The following is a 17,913-nucleotide window of genomic DNA, read 5'->3' as shown; positions in this document are numbered from 1 at the left end:
ACAGGAGAGGTTCAAATCATAGAAAGAGTGTCAGTCCTCTTGTATTTAAGTCGGCATTGTGCTTTTTGTATTAAATTTGGATGCAATCTCTGTGTTTCATCGTCAATAAGAAGGTCCAAGGGATACAGTAAACCTAAATTCAAGCATCGGAATCTAAAACTGGGCTCACAAGCGAGGTTCACATCATAGATAGTGAGAGTGTCAGTCCTCATGTACTGAAGTCGGCATTGTGCCTTTTGTATTAAATTCGGATGCAATTTCCGTGTTTCATCGTCAATAAGAAGGTCCAAAGGATACAGTAAACCTGGAGTGAAGCATAGTAATCTAAAACTGGACTCACAGGAGAGGTTCAAATCATAGAACGTTATAGTGTCAATCATCTTGTTCCTAAGTCGGCATTGTGCCTGTTGTATTAAATTCGGATGCAATTTCTGTGTTTCATCGTCAATAAGAAGGTCCAAGGTATACAGTAAACCTGAACTGAAGCATCGGAATCTAAAACTGTACTTACAGGAGAGGTTCAAATCATAGAAAGTTAGAGTGTCCGTCCTCTCGTACTTAAGTCGGCATTGTGCCTCTTGTGTTATATTCGGATGCAATTTCTGTGTTTCATCGTCAATAAGAAGGTGCAAGGGAGACAGTATTCCTGTAGTGAGGCATCGGAATCTAAAACTAGACTCACAGGAGAGGTTCAAATCATAATAAGTTAGAGTGTCAGTGCTCTTGTTCGTAAGTCGGCATTGTGCCTCTTGTATGAAATTCGGATCCATTTTCATTGTTTCATCGTCAATAAGAAGTTCCAAGGGATACAGTAATCCTGAAGTGAAGCATCGGAATCTAAAACAGGACTCACAGGAGAGGTTCAAATCATAGAAAGTTAGAGTGTCAGTCCTCTTGTACTTAAGTCGGCATTGTGCCATTTGTAATAAATTCGAATGCAATTTCTGTGTTTCATCGTCAATAAGAAGGTACAAGGGATACAGTAAACCTGTAGTGAGGCATCGGAATTTAAAACTGGACTCACAGGAGAGGTTCAAATCATAGAAAGTTAGAGTGTCAGTCCTCTTGTACTTAAGTCGGCATTGTGCCTTTCGTATTAAATTCGGATGCAATTTCTGTGTTTCATCGTCAACAAGAAGGTCCAAGGTATACAGTAAACCTGAAGTGAGGAATCGGAATCCAAAACTGGACTCACAGGAGAGGCTCAAATCATAGAAAGTTAGAGTGTCAGTCCTCTTGTACTTAAGTCGGCATTGTGCTTTTTGCATGTAATTCCGATGCAATTTCTGTGCTTCATCGTTAAAGACGGTCCAAGGGATACAGTAAACCTGAAGTGAAGCATCGGAATGTAAAACTGGACTCACAGGAGAGGTTCAAATCAAAGAAAGTTAGAGTGTCTGTCCTCTTGTACTAAAGTCGGCTTTGTGCCTTTTGTATTAAATTCAGATGCAATTTCTGTGTTTCATCGTTAATAAGAAGGTCCAAGGTATACAGTAAACCTGAAGTGAAGCATCGGAATCTGAAACTGGAATCACAGGAGAGGTTCAAATCATAATAAGTTAGAGTGTCAGTGCTCTTGTTCTTATGTCGGCATTGTGCCTCTTGTATTAAATTCAGATCCAATTTCTGTGTTTCATCGTCAATAACAATTTCCTAGGGATACAGTAATCCTGAAGTGAAGCATCGGAATCTAAAACTGGACTCACAGGAGAGGTTCAAATCATAGAAAGTTAGAGTGTCAGTACTCTTGTACTTAAGTCGGCATTGTACCTTTTGAATTTAATTCCGATGCAATTTCTGTGTTTCATCGTTAATAAGAAGTTCCAAGGTATACAGTAAACCTGAAGTGAAGCTTCGGAATCTACAACTGGACTCACAGGAGAGGTTCAAATCATAGAAAGTTAGTGTGTCAGTCCTCTTGTACTTAAGTCGGCATTGTGCCATTTATATTATATTCGGATGCTATTTCTGTGTTTCATCGTCAATAAGAAGGTACAAGGGATACAGTAAACCTGAAGTGAAGCATCGGAATCTAAAACTGGACTCACAGGAGAGGTTCAAATCATAGAAAGTTAGTGTGTCAGTCCTCTTGTACTTAAGTCGGCATTGTGCCTATTGTATTAAATTCGGATGCAATTTCTATGTTTCATCGTCAATAAGAGAGTCCAAGGGATACAGTAAACCTGAAGTGAAGCATCGGAATCTAAAACTGGACTCACAGGAGAGGTTCAAATCATAGAAAGTTAGTGTGTCAGTCCTCTTGTACTTAAGTCGGCATTGTGCCATTTATATTATATTCGGATGCTATTTCTGTGTTTCATCGTCAATAAGAAGGTACAAGGGATACAGTAAACCTGAAGTGAAGCATCGGAATCTAAAACTGGACTCACCGGAGAGGTTCAAATCATAGGAAGTTAGAGTGTCAGTCCTCTTGTACCCAAGTCGGCATTGTGCCTGTTGTACTAAATTCGGATGCAATTTCTGTGTTTCATCGTCAATTAGAAGGTCCAAGGTATAGATTAAACCTGAAGTGAAGTATCGGAAACTAAAACTGTACTTACAGGAGAGGTTCAAATCATAGAAAGTTAGCGTGTCTGTCCTCTCGTACTTAAGTCGGCATTGTGCCTCTTGTATTAAATTCGGATGCAATTTCTGTGTTTCATCGTCAGTAAGATGGTGCAAGGGAGACAGTAAACCTGTAGTGAGGCATCGGAATCTAAAACTGGACTCACAGGAGAGGTTCAAATCATAAAAAGATAGAGTGTCAGTCCTCTTGTACTTAAGTCGGCATTGTGCCTTTTGTATTAAATTCGGATGCAATTTCTGTGTTTCATCGTCAATAAGAAGGTCCAAGGTATACAGTAAACATGAAGTGAAGCACCGGAATCTAAAACTGGAATCACAGGACAGGCTCAAATCATAGAAAGTTAGAGGGTCAGTCCTCTTGTACTTAAATCGGCATTGTGCCTTTTGTATTAAATTCGGATGCAATTTCTGTGTTTCATCGTCAATAAGAAGGACCAAGGGATACAGTAAACTTGAAGTGAAGCATCGGAATGCAAAACTGGACACACAGGAGAGGCTCAAATCATAAAAAGTTAGAGTGTCAGTCCTCTTGTACTTAAGTCGGCATTGTGCCTTTTGAATTTAATTCCGATGCAATTTCTGTGCTTCATCGTCATAAAGACGGTCCAAGGGATACAGTAACCCTGAAGTGAAGCATTGGAATAAAAACTGGACTCACAGGAGAGGTTCAAATCAAAGAAAGTTAGAGTGTCTGCGCTCGTGTACTAAAGTCGGCTTTGTGCCTTTTGTATTAAATTCGGATGCAATTTCTGTGTTTCATCGTCAATAAGAAGGTCCAAGGTATAGAGTAAACCTGAAGTGAAGCATCGGAATCTGAAACTGGAATCACAGGAGAGGTTCAAATCATAATAAGTTAGAGTGTCAGTGCTCTTGTTCGTAAGTCGGCATTGTGCCTCTTGTATTAAATTCGGATCCATTTTCATTGTTTCATCGTCAATAAGAAGTTCCAAGGGATACAGTAATCCTGAAGTGAAGCATCGGAATCTGAAACTGGAATCACAGGAGAGGTTCAAATCATAATAAGTTAGAGTGTCAGTGCTCTTGTTCTTAAGTCGGCATTGTGCCTCTTGTATTAAATTCAGATCCAATTTCTGTGTTTCATCGTCAATACGAATTTCCAAGGGATACAGTAATCCTGAAGTCAAGCATCGGAATCTAAAACTGGACTCACAGGAGAGGTTCAAATCATAGAAAGTGAGAGAGTCAGTCCTCTTGTACTTAAGTCGGCGTTGTGCCTTTTGTATTAAATGCGGATGCAATTTCTGTGTTTCATCGTCAATAAGAAGGTCCAAGAGATACTGTATCCCTGAAGTGAATCATCGGAATCTTAAACTGGACTCATAGGAGAGGTTCAAATCATAGAAAGTTAGAGTGCCAGTCCTCTTGTACTTAAGTCGGCATTGTGCCTTTTGAATTTAATTCCGATGCAATCTCTGTGCTTCATCGTCAATCAGAGGGTCATTGGTTTACAGTAAACCTGAAGTGTAGCTTCGGCATCTAAAACTGGACCCACAGGAGAGGTTCAAATCATTGAAAGTTAAAGTGCCAGTCCTCTTGTACTTAAGTCGGCATTGTGCCTTTTGAATTTAATTCCGATGCAATTTCTGTGTTTCATCGTCATTCAGAAGGTCCAAGGTATACAGTAATCCTGAAGTGAAGCATCGGAATCTAAAAGTGGAGTCACAGGAGAGGTGCAAATCATAGAAAGTTAGAGTGTCAGTCCTCTTGTACTTAAGTCGGCATTGTGCCTTTTGTATTAAATTCGGATGATATTTCTGTGTTTCATCGCCAATAAGAAGGTCCAAGGGATACAGTAAACCTGAAGTAAAGCATCGGAATCTAAAACTGGACTCACAGGAGAGGTTCAAATCATAGAAAGTTAGAGTGTCAGTCATCTTGTACTTAAGTCGGCATTGTGCCTTTTGTATTAAATTCGAATGCAATTTCTGTGTTTCATCGTCAATAAGAAGGTCCAAGGGATACAGTAAACCTGAAGTGAGGCATAGTAATCTAAAACTGGACTCACAGGAGAGGTTCAAATCATAGAAAGTTAGATTGTCAGTCCTCTTGTACCTATGTCGCATTGTGCCTTTTGTATTAAATTCGGATGCAATTTCTGTGTTTCATCGTCAATAAGAAGGTCCAAAGAATACAGTAAACCTGAAATGAAGCATCGGTATCTAAAACTGGATTCACAGGAGAGGTTCAAATCATAGAAAGTTAGAGTGTCAGTCCTCTTGTACTTAAGACGGCATTGTGCCTTTTGAAATGAATTCCGATGCAATTTCTGTGTTTCATCGTCAATAAGAAGTTCCAAGGTATACAGTAAACCTGAAGTGAAGCATCGGAATCTAAAACTGGACTCACAGGAGATGTTCAAATCATAGAAAAAGTGTCAGTTCTCTTCTATTTAAGTCGGCATTGTGCCTTTTGTGTTAAATTCGGATGCAATTTCTGTGTTTCATCGTCAATAAGAAAGTCCAAGGGATACAATAGACCTGAGGTGAAGCATCGGAATCTAAAACTGGACTAACAGGACAGGTTCACATCATAGAAAGTGAGAGTGTCAGTCCTCTTGTACCTAAGTCGGCATTGTGCCTTTTGTATTAAATTCGGATGCAATTTCTGTGTTTCATCGTCAATAAGAAGGTCCAAGGTATACAGTAAACCTGAAGTGAAGCATCGGAATCTAAAACTGTACTTACAGGAGAGGTTCAAATCATAGAAAGTTAGATAGTCTGTCCTCTCGTACTTAAGTCGGCATTGTGCCTCTTGTATTAAATTCGGATGCAATTTCTGTGTTTCATCGTCAATAAGAAGGTGCAACGGAGACAGTAAACCTGTAGTGAGGCATCGGAATCTAAAACTGTACTCACAGGAGAGGTTCAAATCATAGCAAGTTAGAGTGTCAGTCCTCTTGTACTTAAGTCGGCATTGTGCCTTTTGTATTTAATTCAGATGCAAATTCTGTGTTTCATCGTCAATAAGTACGTCCAAGGTATACAGTAAACCTGAAGTGAAGTGTCGGAATCTAAAACTGGAATAACAGGACAGGTTCAAATCATAGAAAATTAGAGTGTCAGTCCTCTTGTACTTAAATCGGCATTGTGCCTCTTGTATTAAATTCGGATGCAATTTCTGTGTTTCATCGTCAATAAGAAGGTCCAAGGGATACAGTAAACCTGAAGTGAAGCATCGGAATCTGAAACTGGAATCACAGGAGAGGTTCAAATCATAATAAGTTAGAGTGACAGTGCTCTTGTTCTTAAGTCGGCATTGTGCCTCTTGTATTAAATTTGGATCCAATTTCTGTGTTTCATCGTCAATAAGAAGTTCCAAGGGATACAGCAATCCTGAAGTGAAGCATCGGAATCTAAAACTGGACTCACAGGAGAGGTTCAATTCATAGCAAGTTAGAGCGTCAGTCCTCTTGTACCTAAGTCGGCATTGTGCCTATTGTATTAAATTCGGATGCAATTTCTGTGTTTCATCGTCAATATGAGAGTCCAAGGGATACAGTAAACCTGAAGTGAAGCATCGGATCTAAGACCGGTCTCACAGGAGAGGTTCAAATCATAGAAAGTTAGGGTGTCAGTCCTCTTGTACATAAGTCGGCATTGTGCCATTTGTATAAAATTAGGATGCAATTTCTGTGTTTCATCGTCAATAAGAAGGTACAAGGGATACAGTAAACCTGAAGTGAAGCATCGTAATGTAAAACTGGACTCACAGGAGAGGTTCAAATCATAGAAAGTTAGAGTGTCAGTCCTCTTGTACTTAAGTCGGCATTGTGCCTTTTGAATTTAATTCCGATGCAATTTCTGTGTTTCATCGTCAATAAGAATTTCCAAGGGATACAGTAATCCTGAATTGAAGCATCGGAATTTAAAACTGGACTCACAGGAGAGGTTCAAATCATAGAAAGTTAGAGTGTCAGTCCTCTTGTACTTAAGTCGGCATTGTGCCATTTGTATTAAATTCGGATGCAATTTCTGTGCTTCATCGTCTATAAGAAGGTACAAAGGATACAGTAAACGTGAAGTGAAGCATGGGAATCCAAAACTGGACTCACAGGAGAGGTTCAATTCATAGTAAGTGAGAGTGTCAGTCCTCTTGTACTTAAGTAGGCATTTTGCCTGTTGTATTAAATTCGGATGCAATTTCTGTGTTTCATCGTCAATAAGAAGGTCCAAGGGATACAGTAAACCTGAAGTGAAGCATCGGAATCTAAAACTGGACTCACAGGAGAGGTTCAAATCATAGAAAGTGAGAGAGTCAGTCCTCTTGTACTTAAGTCGGCATTGTGCCTTTTGTATTAAATGCGGATGCAATTTCTGTGTTTCATCGTCAATAAGAAGGTCCAAGAGATACTGTATCCCTGAAGTGAATCATCGGAATCTTAAACTGGACTCATAGGAGAGTTTCAAATCATAGAAAGTTAGAGAGCCAGTCCTCTTGTACTTAAGTCGGCATTGTGCCTTTTGAGTTTAATTCCGATGCAATCTCAGTGCTTCATCGTCAATCAGAGGGTCATTGGTTTACAGTAAACCTGAAGTGTAGCTTCGGCATCTAAAACTGGACCCACAGGAGAGGTTCAAATCATTGAAAGTTAAAGTGCCAGTCCTCTTGTACTTAAGTCGGCATTGTGCCTTTTGAATTTAATTCCGATGAATTTCTTAGTTTCATCGTCATTCAGAAGGTCCAAGGTATACAGTAATCCTGAAGTGAAGCATCGGAATCTAAAAGTGGAGTCACAGGAGAGGTTCAAATCATAGAAAGTGAGAGAGTGAGTCCTCTAGTACTTAAGTCGGCATTGTGCCTTTTGTATTAAATTCGAATGCAATTTCTGTGTTTCATCGTCAATAAGAAGGTCCAAGGGATACAGTAAACCTGAAGTGAGGCATAGTAATCTAAAACTGGACTCACAGGAGAGGTTCAAATCATAGAAAGTTAGAGTGTCAGTCCTCTTGTACCTATGTCGGCATTGTGCCTTTTGTATTAAATTCGGATGCAATTTCTGTGTTTCATCGTCAATAAGAAGGTCCAAGGAATACAGTAAACCTGAAGTGAAGCATCGGTATCTAAAACTGGATTCACAGGAGAGGTTCAAATCATAGAAAGTTAGAGTGTCAGTCCTCTTGTACTTAAGTCGGCATTGTTCCTTTTGAAATGAATTCCGATGCAATATCTGTGTTTCATCGTCAATAAGAAGTTCCAAGGTATACAGTAAACCTGAAGTGAAGCATCGGAATCTAAAACTGGACTCACAGGAGATGTTCAAATCATAGAAAATGTGTCAGTCCTCTTCTATTTAAGTCGGCATTGTGCCTTTTGTGTTAAATTCGGATGCAATTTCTGTGTTTCATCGTCAATAAGATGGTCCAAGGGATACAATAGACCTGAGGTGAAGCATCGGAATCTAAAACTGGACTAACAGGAGAGGTTCACATCATAGAAAGTGAGAGTGTCAGTCCTCTTGTACTGAAGTCGGCATTGTGCCTTTTGTATTAAATTCGGATGCAATTTCTGTGTTTCATCGTCAATAAGAAGGTCCAAGGGATACAGTAAACCTGAAGTGAAGCATCGGAATCTAAAACTGGGCTAACAGGAGAGGTTCACATCATAGAAAGTGAGAGTGTCAGTCTTCTTGTACTGAAGTCGGCATTGCGCCTTTTGTATTAAATTCGGATGCAATTTCTGTGTTTCATCGTCAATATGACGGTCCAATGGATACAGTAAACCTGGAGTTAAGCATAGTAATCTAAAACTGGACTCACAGGAGAGGTTCAAATCATAGAAAGTTAGAGTGTCTGTCCTCTCGTACTTAAGTCGACATTGTGCCTCTTGTATTAAATTCGGATGCAATTTCTGTGTTTCATCGTCAATAAGAAGGTGCAACGGAGACAGTAAACCTGTAGTGAGGCATCGGAATCTAAAACTGTACTAACAGGAGAGGTTCAAATCATAGCAAGTTAGAGTGTCAGTCCTCTTGTACTTAAGTCGGCATTTTGCCTTTTGTATTAAATTCAGATGCAATTTCTGTGTTTCATCGTCAATAAGTAGGTCCAAGGTATACAGTAAACCTGAAGTGAAGCATCGGAATCTAAAACTGGAATAACAGGACAGGTTCAAATCATAGAAAATTAGAGTGTCAGTCCTCTTGTACTTAAATCGGCATTGTGCCTCTTGTATTAAATTCGGATGCAATTTCTGTGTTTCATCGTCAATAAGAAGGTGCAACGGAGACAGTAAACCTGTAGTGAGGCATCGGAATCTAAAACTGTACTCACAGGAGAGGTTCAAATCATAGCAAGTTAGAGTGTCAGTCCTCTTGTACTTAAGTCGGCATTTTGCCTTTGTATTAAATTCAGATGCAATTTATGTGTTTCATCGTCAATAAGTAGGTCCAAGGTATACAGTAAACCTGAAGTGAAGCATCGGAATCTAAAACTGGAATAACAGGACAGGTTCAAATCATAGAAAAGTAGAGTGTCAGTCCTCTTGTACTTAAATCGGCATTGTGCCTCTTGTATTAAATTCGGTTGCAATTTCTGTGTTTCATCGTCAATAAGAAGGTCCAAGGGATACAGTAAACCTGAAGTGAAGCATCGGAATCTGAAACTGGAATCACAGGAGAGGTTCAAATCATAATAAGTTAGAGTGTCAGTGCTCTTGTTCTTAAGTCGGCATTGTGCCTCTTGTATTAAATTTGGATCCAATTTCTGTGTTTCATCGTCAATAAGAAGTTTCAAGGGATACAGCAATCCTGAAGTGAAGCATCGGAATCTAAAACTGGACTCACAGGAGAGGTTCAAATCATAGCAAGTTAGAGTGTCAGTCCTCTTGTACTTAAGTCGGCATTGTGCCTTTTGAATTTAATTCCGATGCAATTTCTGTGTTTCATCGTCAATAAGAAGTTCCAAGGTATACAGTAAACCTGAAGTGAAGCATCGGAATCTAAAACTGGTCTCACAGGGGAGGTTCAAATCTTAGAAAGTTAGAGCGTCAGTCCTCTTGTACCTAAGTCGGCATTGTGCCTATTGTATTAAATTCGGATGCAATTTCTGTGTTTCATCGTCAATATGAGAGTCCAAGGGATACAGTAAACCTGAAGTGAAGCATCGGAATCTAAGACTGGACTCACAGGAGAGGTTCAAATCATAGAAAGTTAGAGTGTCAGTCCTCTTGTACTTAAGTCGGCATTGTGCCATTTGTATAAAATTAGGATGCAATTTCTGTGATTCATCGTCAATAAGAAGGTACAAGGGATACAGTAAACCTGAAGTGAAGCATCGTAATCTAAAACTGGACTCAGAGGAGAGGTTCAAATCATAGAAAGTTAGAGTGTCAGTCCTCTTGTACTTAAGTCGGCATTGTGCCTTTTGAATTTAATTCCGATGCAATTTCTGTGTTTCATCGTCAATAAGAAGTTCCAAGGTATACAGTAAACCTGAAGTAAAGCATCGGTATCTAATACTGGACTCACAGGAGATGTTCAAATCATAGAAAGGGAGAGTGTCAGTCCTCCTGTACTTAAGTCGGCATTGTGCCTGTTGTATTAAATTCGGATGCAATTTCTGTGTTTCATCGTCAATAAGAAGGTCCAAGGGATACAGTAATCATGAAGTGAAGCATCGGAATCTAAAACTGGACTCACAGGAGAGGTTCAAATCCTAGAAAGTGAGAGAGTCAGTCGTCATGTACATAAGTCGGCATTGTGCCTTTTGTATTAAATGGGGATGCAATTTCTGTGTTTCATCGTCAATAAGAAGGTCCAAGGGATACAGTAAACCTGAAGTGAATCATCGGAATCTGAAACTGGACTCATAGGAGAGTTTCAAATCATAGAAAGTTAGAATGCCAGTCCTCTTGTACTTAAGTCGGCATTGTGCCTTTTGAATTTAATTCCGATGCAATCTCTGTGCTTCATCGTCAATAAGAGGGTCATTGGTTTACAGTAAACCTGAAGTGTAGCATCGGCATCTAAAACTGGACCCACAGGAGAGGTTCAAATCATTGAAAGTTAGAGTCCCAGTCCTCTTGTACTGAAGTCGGCATTGTGCCTTTTATATTAAGTTCGGATGCAATTTCTGTGTCTCATCGTCAATAAGAAGGTCCAAGGAATACAGTAAACCTGAAGCTAAGCATCTTAACCTAATACTGGGCTCACAGGATAGGTTCAAATCATAGACTGTTAGAGTGTCAGTCCTCTTGTACCTAAGTCGCCATTGTGCCTATTGTATTAAATTCGGATGCAATATCAGTGTTTCATTGTCAATAAGAAGGTCCAAGAGATACAGTAAACCTGAAGTGAAGCATCGGAATTTAAAACCGGACTCACAGGAGAGATTCAAATCATAGAATGTTAGAGTGCCAGTCCTCTTGTACTTGAGTCGGCACTGTGCCTTCTGAATTTAATTCCGATGCAATTTCTGTGTTTCATCGTCAATAAGAAGTTCCAAGGTATACAGTGAACCTGAAGTGAAGCATCGGAATCTAAAACTGGACTCACAGGAGAGGTTCAAATCATAGAAAGTTAGAACGGCAGTCCTCTTGTACTTAAGTTGGCTTTGTGCCTTTTCTATTAAATTCGGATGCAATTTCTGTGTTTCATCGTCAATATGAAGGTCCAAGGTAAACAGTAAACATGAAATGAAGCATCGGAATCCAAAACTGGACTCACAGGAGCGATTCAAATCATAGAACGTTAGAGTGCCTTCCTCTTGTACTTAAGTCGGCATTGTGCCTTTTGAATTTAATTCCGATGCAATTTCTGTGCTTCATCGTCAATACGATAGTCCATGGCATACAGTAAACCTGAAGTGTAGCATCGGCATCTAAAACTGGACCCTCAGGAGAGGTTCAAATCACAGAAAGTTAGAATTCCACTTCTCTTGTACTTAAGTCGGCATTGTGCCTTTTGAATTTAATTCCGATGCAATTTCTGTGTTTCATCGTCATTCAGAAGGTCCAAGGTATACAGTAAACCCGAAGTGAAGCATCGGAATCCAAAACTGGAGGCGCTGGAGAGGTTCAAATCATAGAAAGTTAGAGTGTCTGTCCTCTTGTACTTAAGTCGGCAATGTGCCTTTTGTATTAAATTCGGATGCAATTTCTGTGTTTCATCGCCAATAAGAAGGTCCAAGGGATACAGTAAACCTGAAGTAAAGCATCGGAATCTAATACTGGACTCACAGGAGAGGTTCAAATCATAGAAAGTTAGAGTGTCAGTCCTTTTGTACTTAAGTCGGCATTGTGCCTTTTGTATTAAATTCGGATGCAATTTCTGTGTTTCATCGTCAATAAGAAGGTCCAAGGGATACAGTAAACCTAAAGTGAAGCATCGGAATCTAAAACTGGACTCACAGGAGAGGTTCAAATCATAGAAAGTTAGAGTGTCTGTTCTCTTGTACTTAAGTCGGCATTATGCCTCTTGTATTAAATTCGGATGCAATTTCAGTGTTTCATCGTCAATAAGAAGTTCCAACGGATACAGTAAACCTGAGGTGAATCATCGGAATCTAAAACTGGATTCACAGGAGAGGTTTAAATCATAGAAAATTAGAGTGTGAATCCTCTTGTACTTAAGTCGGCATTGTGCCTTTTGAATTTAATTCCGATGCAATTTCTGTGTTTCATCGTCAATAAGAAGTTCCAAGGTATACAGTAAACCTGAAGTGAAGCATCGGAATCTAAAACTGGACTCACAGGAGAGGTTCAAATTATAGAAAGTGTGTCAGTCCTCTTGTACCTAAGTCGTAATTGTGCGTTTTGTATTAAATTCGGATGCAATTTCTGTGTTCCATCGTCAATAAGAACGTCCAAGGTATAGTGTAAACCTGAAGTGAAGCATCGGAATCTGAAACTGGACTCACAGGAGGGGTTCAAATCATAGAAAGTTAGAGTCTCAGTCCGTATGTACTTAAGTCGGCATTGTGCCTTTTATATTAAGTTCGGAAGCAATTTCTGTGTTTCATCGTCAATAAGAAGGTCCGAGGGATACAGTAAACCTGAAGTGAAGCATCGGAATTTAAAACCGGACTCACAGGAGAGGTTCAAATCATAGAATGTTAGAGTGCCATTCCTCTTGTACTTAAGTCGGCATTGTGCCTTTTGTATTAAATTCGGATGCAATTTCTGTGTTTCATCGTCAAAAAGAAGGTCGAAGGGATACAGTAAACCTGAAGCTAAGCATCTTAACCTAATACTGGGCTCACAGGATAGGTTCAAATCATAGACTGTTAGAGTGTCAGTCCTCTTGTACCTAAGTCGCCATTGTGCCTTTTGTATTAAATTCGGATGCAATATCAGTGTTTCATCGTCAATAAGAAGGTCCAAGGGATACAGTAAACCTGAAGTGAAGCATCGGAATTTAAAACCGGACTCACAGAAGATGTTCAAATCATAGAAAGTTAGAGTGCCAGTCCTCTTGTACTTGCGTCGGCATTGTGCCTTTTGAATTTAATTCCGATGCAATTTCTGTGTTTCATCGTCAATAAGAAGTTCCAAGGGATACAGTAAACCTGAAGTAAAGCATCGGAATCTAAAACTGGACTCACAGGAGAGGTTCAAATCATAAAAAGTTAGAGTGTCAGTCCTTTTGTACTTAAGTCGGCATTGTGCATTTTGTATTAAATTCGGATGCAATTTCTGTGTTTCATCGTCAATAAGAAGGTCCAAGGGATACAGTAAACCTGAGGTGAATCATCGGAATCTAAAACTGGATTCACAGGAGAGGTTCAAATCATAGAAAGTTAGAGTGTCTGTCCTCTTGTACTTAAGTCGGCATTGTGCCTTTTGATTTTAATTCCGATGCAATTTCTGTGTTTCATCGTCAATAAGAAGTTCCAGGGTATACAGTAAACCTGAAGTGAAGCGTCGGCATCTAAAACTGGACTCACAGGAGAGGTTCAAATTATAGAAAGTGTGTCAGTCCTCTTGTACTTAAGTCGTAATTGTGCGTTTTGTATTAAATTCGGATGCAATTTCTGTCTTTCATCGACAATAAGAAGGTACAAGGGATACAGTAAACCTGAAGTGAAGCATCGTAATCTAAAACTGGACTCAAAGGAGAGGTTCAAATCATAGAAAGTTAGAGTGTCAGTCCTCTTGTACTTAAGTCAGCATTGTGCCTTTTGTATTAAATTCGGATGGAATTTCTGTGTTTCATCGCCAATAAGAAGGTCCAAGGGATACAGTAAACCTGAAGTGAAGCATCGGAATCTAAAACTGGACTCACAGGAGAGGTTAAAATCCTAGAAAGTGAGAGAGTCAGTCGTCTTGTACATAAGTCGGCATTGTGCCTTTTGTATTAAATGGGGATGCAATTTCTGTGTTGCATCGTCAATAAGAAGGTCCAAGGGATACAGTAAACCTGAAGTGAATCATCGGAATCTAAAACTGGACACATAGGAGAGTTTCAAATCATAGAAAGTTAGAGTGCCAGTCCTCTTGTACTTAAGTCGGCATTGTGCCTTTTGATTTTAATTCCGATGCAATCTCTGTGCTTCATCGTCAATAAGAGGGTCATTGGTTTACAGTAAACCTGAAGTGTAGCATCAGCATCTAAAACTGGACCCACAGGAGAGGTTCAAATCATTGAAAGTTAGAGTGCCAGTCCTCTTGTACTTAAGTCGGCATTGTGCGTATAGGATTTAATTCCGATGCAATTTCTGTGTTCCATCGTCAATAAGAAGGTCCAAGGTATAGTGTAAACCTGACGTGAAGCATCGGAATCTGAAACTGGACTCACAGGAGAGGTTCAAATCATAGAAAGTTAGAGTCCCAGTCCTCATTTATTTAAGTGGGCATTGTGCCTTTTATATTAAGTTCGGAAGCAATTTCTGTGTTTCATCGTCAATAAGAAGGTCCTAGGGATACAGTAAACCTGAAGCTAAGCATCGGAACCTAATACTGGGCTCACAGGATAGGTTCAAATCATAGACTGTTAGAGTGTCAGTCCTCTTGTACTTAAGTCGCCATTGTGCCTTTTGTAATAAATTCGGATGCAATATCAGTGTTTCATCGTCAATAAGAAGGTCCAAGGGATACAGTAAACCTGAAGTGAAGCATCGGAATTTAAAACCGGACTCACAGGAGAGGTTCAAATCATAGAAAGTTAGAGTGCCAGTCCTCTTGTACTTGAGTCGGCATTGTGCCTTTTGAATTTAATTCCGAAGCAATTTCTGTGTTTCATCGTCAATAAGAAGTTCCAAGGTATACAGTAAACCTGAAGTGAAGCATCGGAATCTAAAACTGGACTCACCGGAGAGGTTCAAATCATAGGAAGTTAGAACGGCAGTCCTCTTGTACTTAAGTTGGCATTGTGCCTTTTGTATTAAATTCGGATGCAATTTCTGTGTTTCATCGTCAATAAGAAGGTCCAAGGGATACAGTAAACCTGAAGTGAAGCATCGGAATCTAAAACTGGACTCACAGGAGAGGTTCAAATCATAGAAAGTTAGAGTGTTTGTCCTCTTGTACTTAAGTCGGCATTGTGCCTTTTGAATTTAATTCCGATGCAATATCTGTGCTTCATCGTCAATACGAAAGTCCATGGCATACAGTAAACCTGAAGTGTAGCATCGGCATCTAAAACTGGACCCACAGGAGAGGTTCAAATCATAGAAAGTTAGAATTCTAGTTCTCTTGTACTTAAGTCGGCATTGTGCCTTTTGAATTTAATTCCGATGCAATTTCTGTGTTTCATCGTCATTCAGAAGGTCCAAGGTATACAGTAAACCCGAAGTGAAGCATCGGAATCCAAAACTGGAGGCGCAGGAGAGGTTCAAATCATAGAAAGTTAGAGTGTCAGTCCTTTTGTACTTAAGTCGGCATTGTGCCTTTTGTATAAAATTCGGATGCAATTTCTGTGTTTCATCGTCAATAAGAAGGTCCAAGGGATACAGTAAACCTGAAGTGAAGCATCGGAATCTAAAACTGGACTCACAGGAGAGGTTCAAATTATAGAAAGAGTGTCAGTCCTCTTGTACTTAAGTCGTACTTGTGCGTTTTGTATTAAATTCGGATGCAATTTCTGTCTTTCATCGTCAATAAGAAGGTACAAGGGAAACAGTAAACCTGAAGTGAAGCATTGTAATCTAAAACTGACTCACAGGAGAGGTTCAAATCATAGAAAGTTAGAGTGTCAGTCCTCTTGTACTTAAGTCGGCATTGTGCCTTTTGAATTTAATTCCGATGCAATTTGTGTGTTTCATCGTCAATAAGAAGTTCCAATGTATACAGTAAATCTGAAGTGAAGCATCGGAATCTAATACTGGACCCACAGGAGAGGTTGAAATCATAGAAAGTGAGAGTGTCAGTTCTCCTTTACTTAAGTCGGCATTGTGCCTGTTGTATTAAATTCGGATGCAATTTCTGTGTTTCATCATCAATAAGAAGGTCCAAGGGATACAGTAAACCTGAAGTGAAGCATCGGAATCTAAAACTGGACTCACAGGAGAGGTTCAAATCTTAGAAAGTTAGAATTCCAGTTCTCTTGTACTTAAGTCGGCATTGTGCCTTTTGAATTTAAATCCGATGCAATTTCTGTGTTTCATCGTCATTCAGAAGGTCCAACATATACAGTAAACCCGAAGTGAAGCATCGGAATCTAAATTTGGAGGCGCAGGAGAGGTTCAAATCATAGACTGTTAGAGTGTCAGTCCTCTTGTACCTAAGTCGCCATTGTGCCTTTTGTATTAAATTCGGATGCAATATCAGTGTTTCATCGTCAATAAGAAGGTCCAAGGGATACAGTAAACCTGAAGTGAAGCATCGGAATTTAAAACCGGACTCACAGAAGATGTTCAAATCATAGAAAGTTAGAGTGCCAGTCCTCTTGTACTTGCGTCGGCATTGTGCCTTTTGAATTTAATTCCGATGCAATTTCTGTGTTTCATCGTCAATAAGAAGTTCCAAGGGATACAGTAAACCTGAAGTAAAGCATCGGAATCTAAAACTGGACTCACAGGAGAGGTTCAAATCATAAAAAGTTAGAGTGTCAGTCCTTTTGTACTTAAGTCGGCATTGTGCATTTTGTATTAAATTCGGATGCAATTTCTGTGTTTCATCGTCAATAAGAAGGTCCAAGGGATACAGTAAACCTGAGGTGAATCATCGGAATCTAAAACTGGATTCACAGGAGAGGTTCAAATCATAGAAAGTTAGAGTGTCTGTCCTCTTGTACTTAAGTCGGCATTGTGCCTTTTGAATTTAATTCCGATGCAATTTCTGTGTTTCATCGTCAATAAGAAGTTCCAGGGTATACAGTAAACCTGAAGTGAAGCGTCGGCATCTAAAACTGGACTCACAGGAGAGGTTCAAATTATAGAAAGTGTGTCAGTCCTCTTGTACTTAAGTCGTAATTGTGCGTTTTGTATTAAATTCGGATGCAATTTCTGTCTTTCATCGACAATAAGAAGGTACAAGGGATACAGTAAACCTGAAGTGAAGCATCGTAATCTAAAACTGGACTCAAAGGAGAGGTTCAAATCATAGAAAGTTAGAGTGTCAGTCCTCTTGTACTTAAGTCAGCATTGTGCCTTTTGTATTAAATTCGGATGGAATTTCTGTGTTTCATCGCCAATAAGAAGGTCCAAGGGATACAGTAAACCTGAAGTGAAGCATCGGAATCTAAAACTGGACTCACAGGAGAGGTTAAAATCCTAGAAAGTGAGAGAGTCAGTCGTCTTGTACATAAGTCGGCATTGTGCCTTTTGTATTAAATGGGGATGCAATTTCTGTGTTGCATCGTCAATAAGAAGGTCCAAGGGATACAGTAAACCTGAAGTGAATCATCGGAATCTAAAACTGGACACATAGGAGAGTTTCAAATCATAGAAAGTTAGAGTGCCAGTCCTCTTGTACTTAAGTCGGCATTGTGCCTTTTGATTTTAATTCCGATGCAATCTCTGTGCTTCATCGTCAATAAGAGGGTCATTGGTTTACAGTAAACCTGAAGTGTAGCATCAGCATCTAAAACTGGACCCACAGGAGAGGTTCAAATCATTGAAAGTTAGAGTGCCAGTCCTCTTGTACTTAAGTCGGCATTGTGCGTATAGGATTTAATTCCGATGCAATTTCTGTGTTCCATCGTCAATAAGAAGGTCCAAGGTATAGTGTAAACCTGACGTGAAGCATCGGAATCTGAAACTGGACTCACAGGAGAGGTTCAAATCATAGAAAGTTAGAGTCCCAGTCCTCATTTATTTAAGTGGGCATTGTGCCTTTTATATTAAGTTCGGAAGCAATTTCTGTGTTTCATCGTCAATAAGAAGGTCCTAGGGATACAGTAAACCTGAAGCTAAGCATCGGAACCTAATACTG

Source organism: Schistocerca americana, unplaced genomic scaffold, assembly GCF_021461395.2.
Source record: "Schistocerca americana isolate TAMUIC-IGC-003095 unplaced genomic scaffold, iqSchAmer2.1 HiC_scaffold_25, whole genome shotgun sequence".
Taxonomy (NCBI): domain Eukaryota; kingdom Metazoa; phylum Arthropoda; class Insecta; order Orthoptera; family Acrididae; genus Schistocerca; species Schistocerca americana.
The sequence above is the reverse complement of the archived record's forward strand: the minus strand, read 5'-3'. Positions refer to the sequence as shown.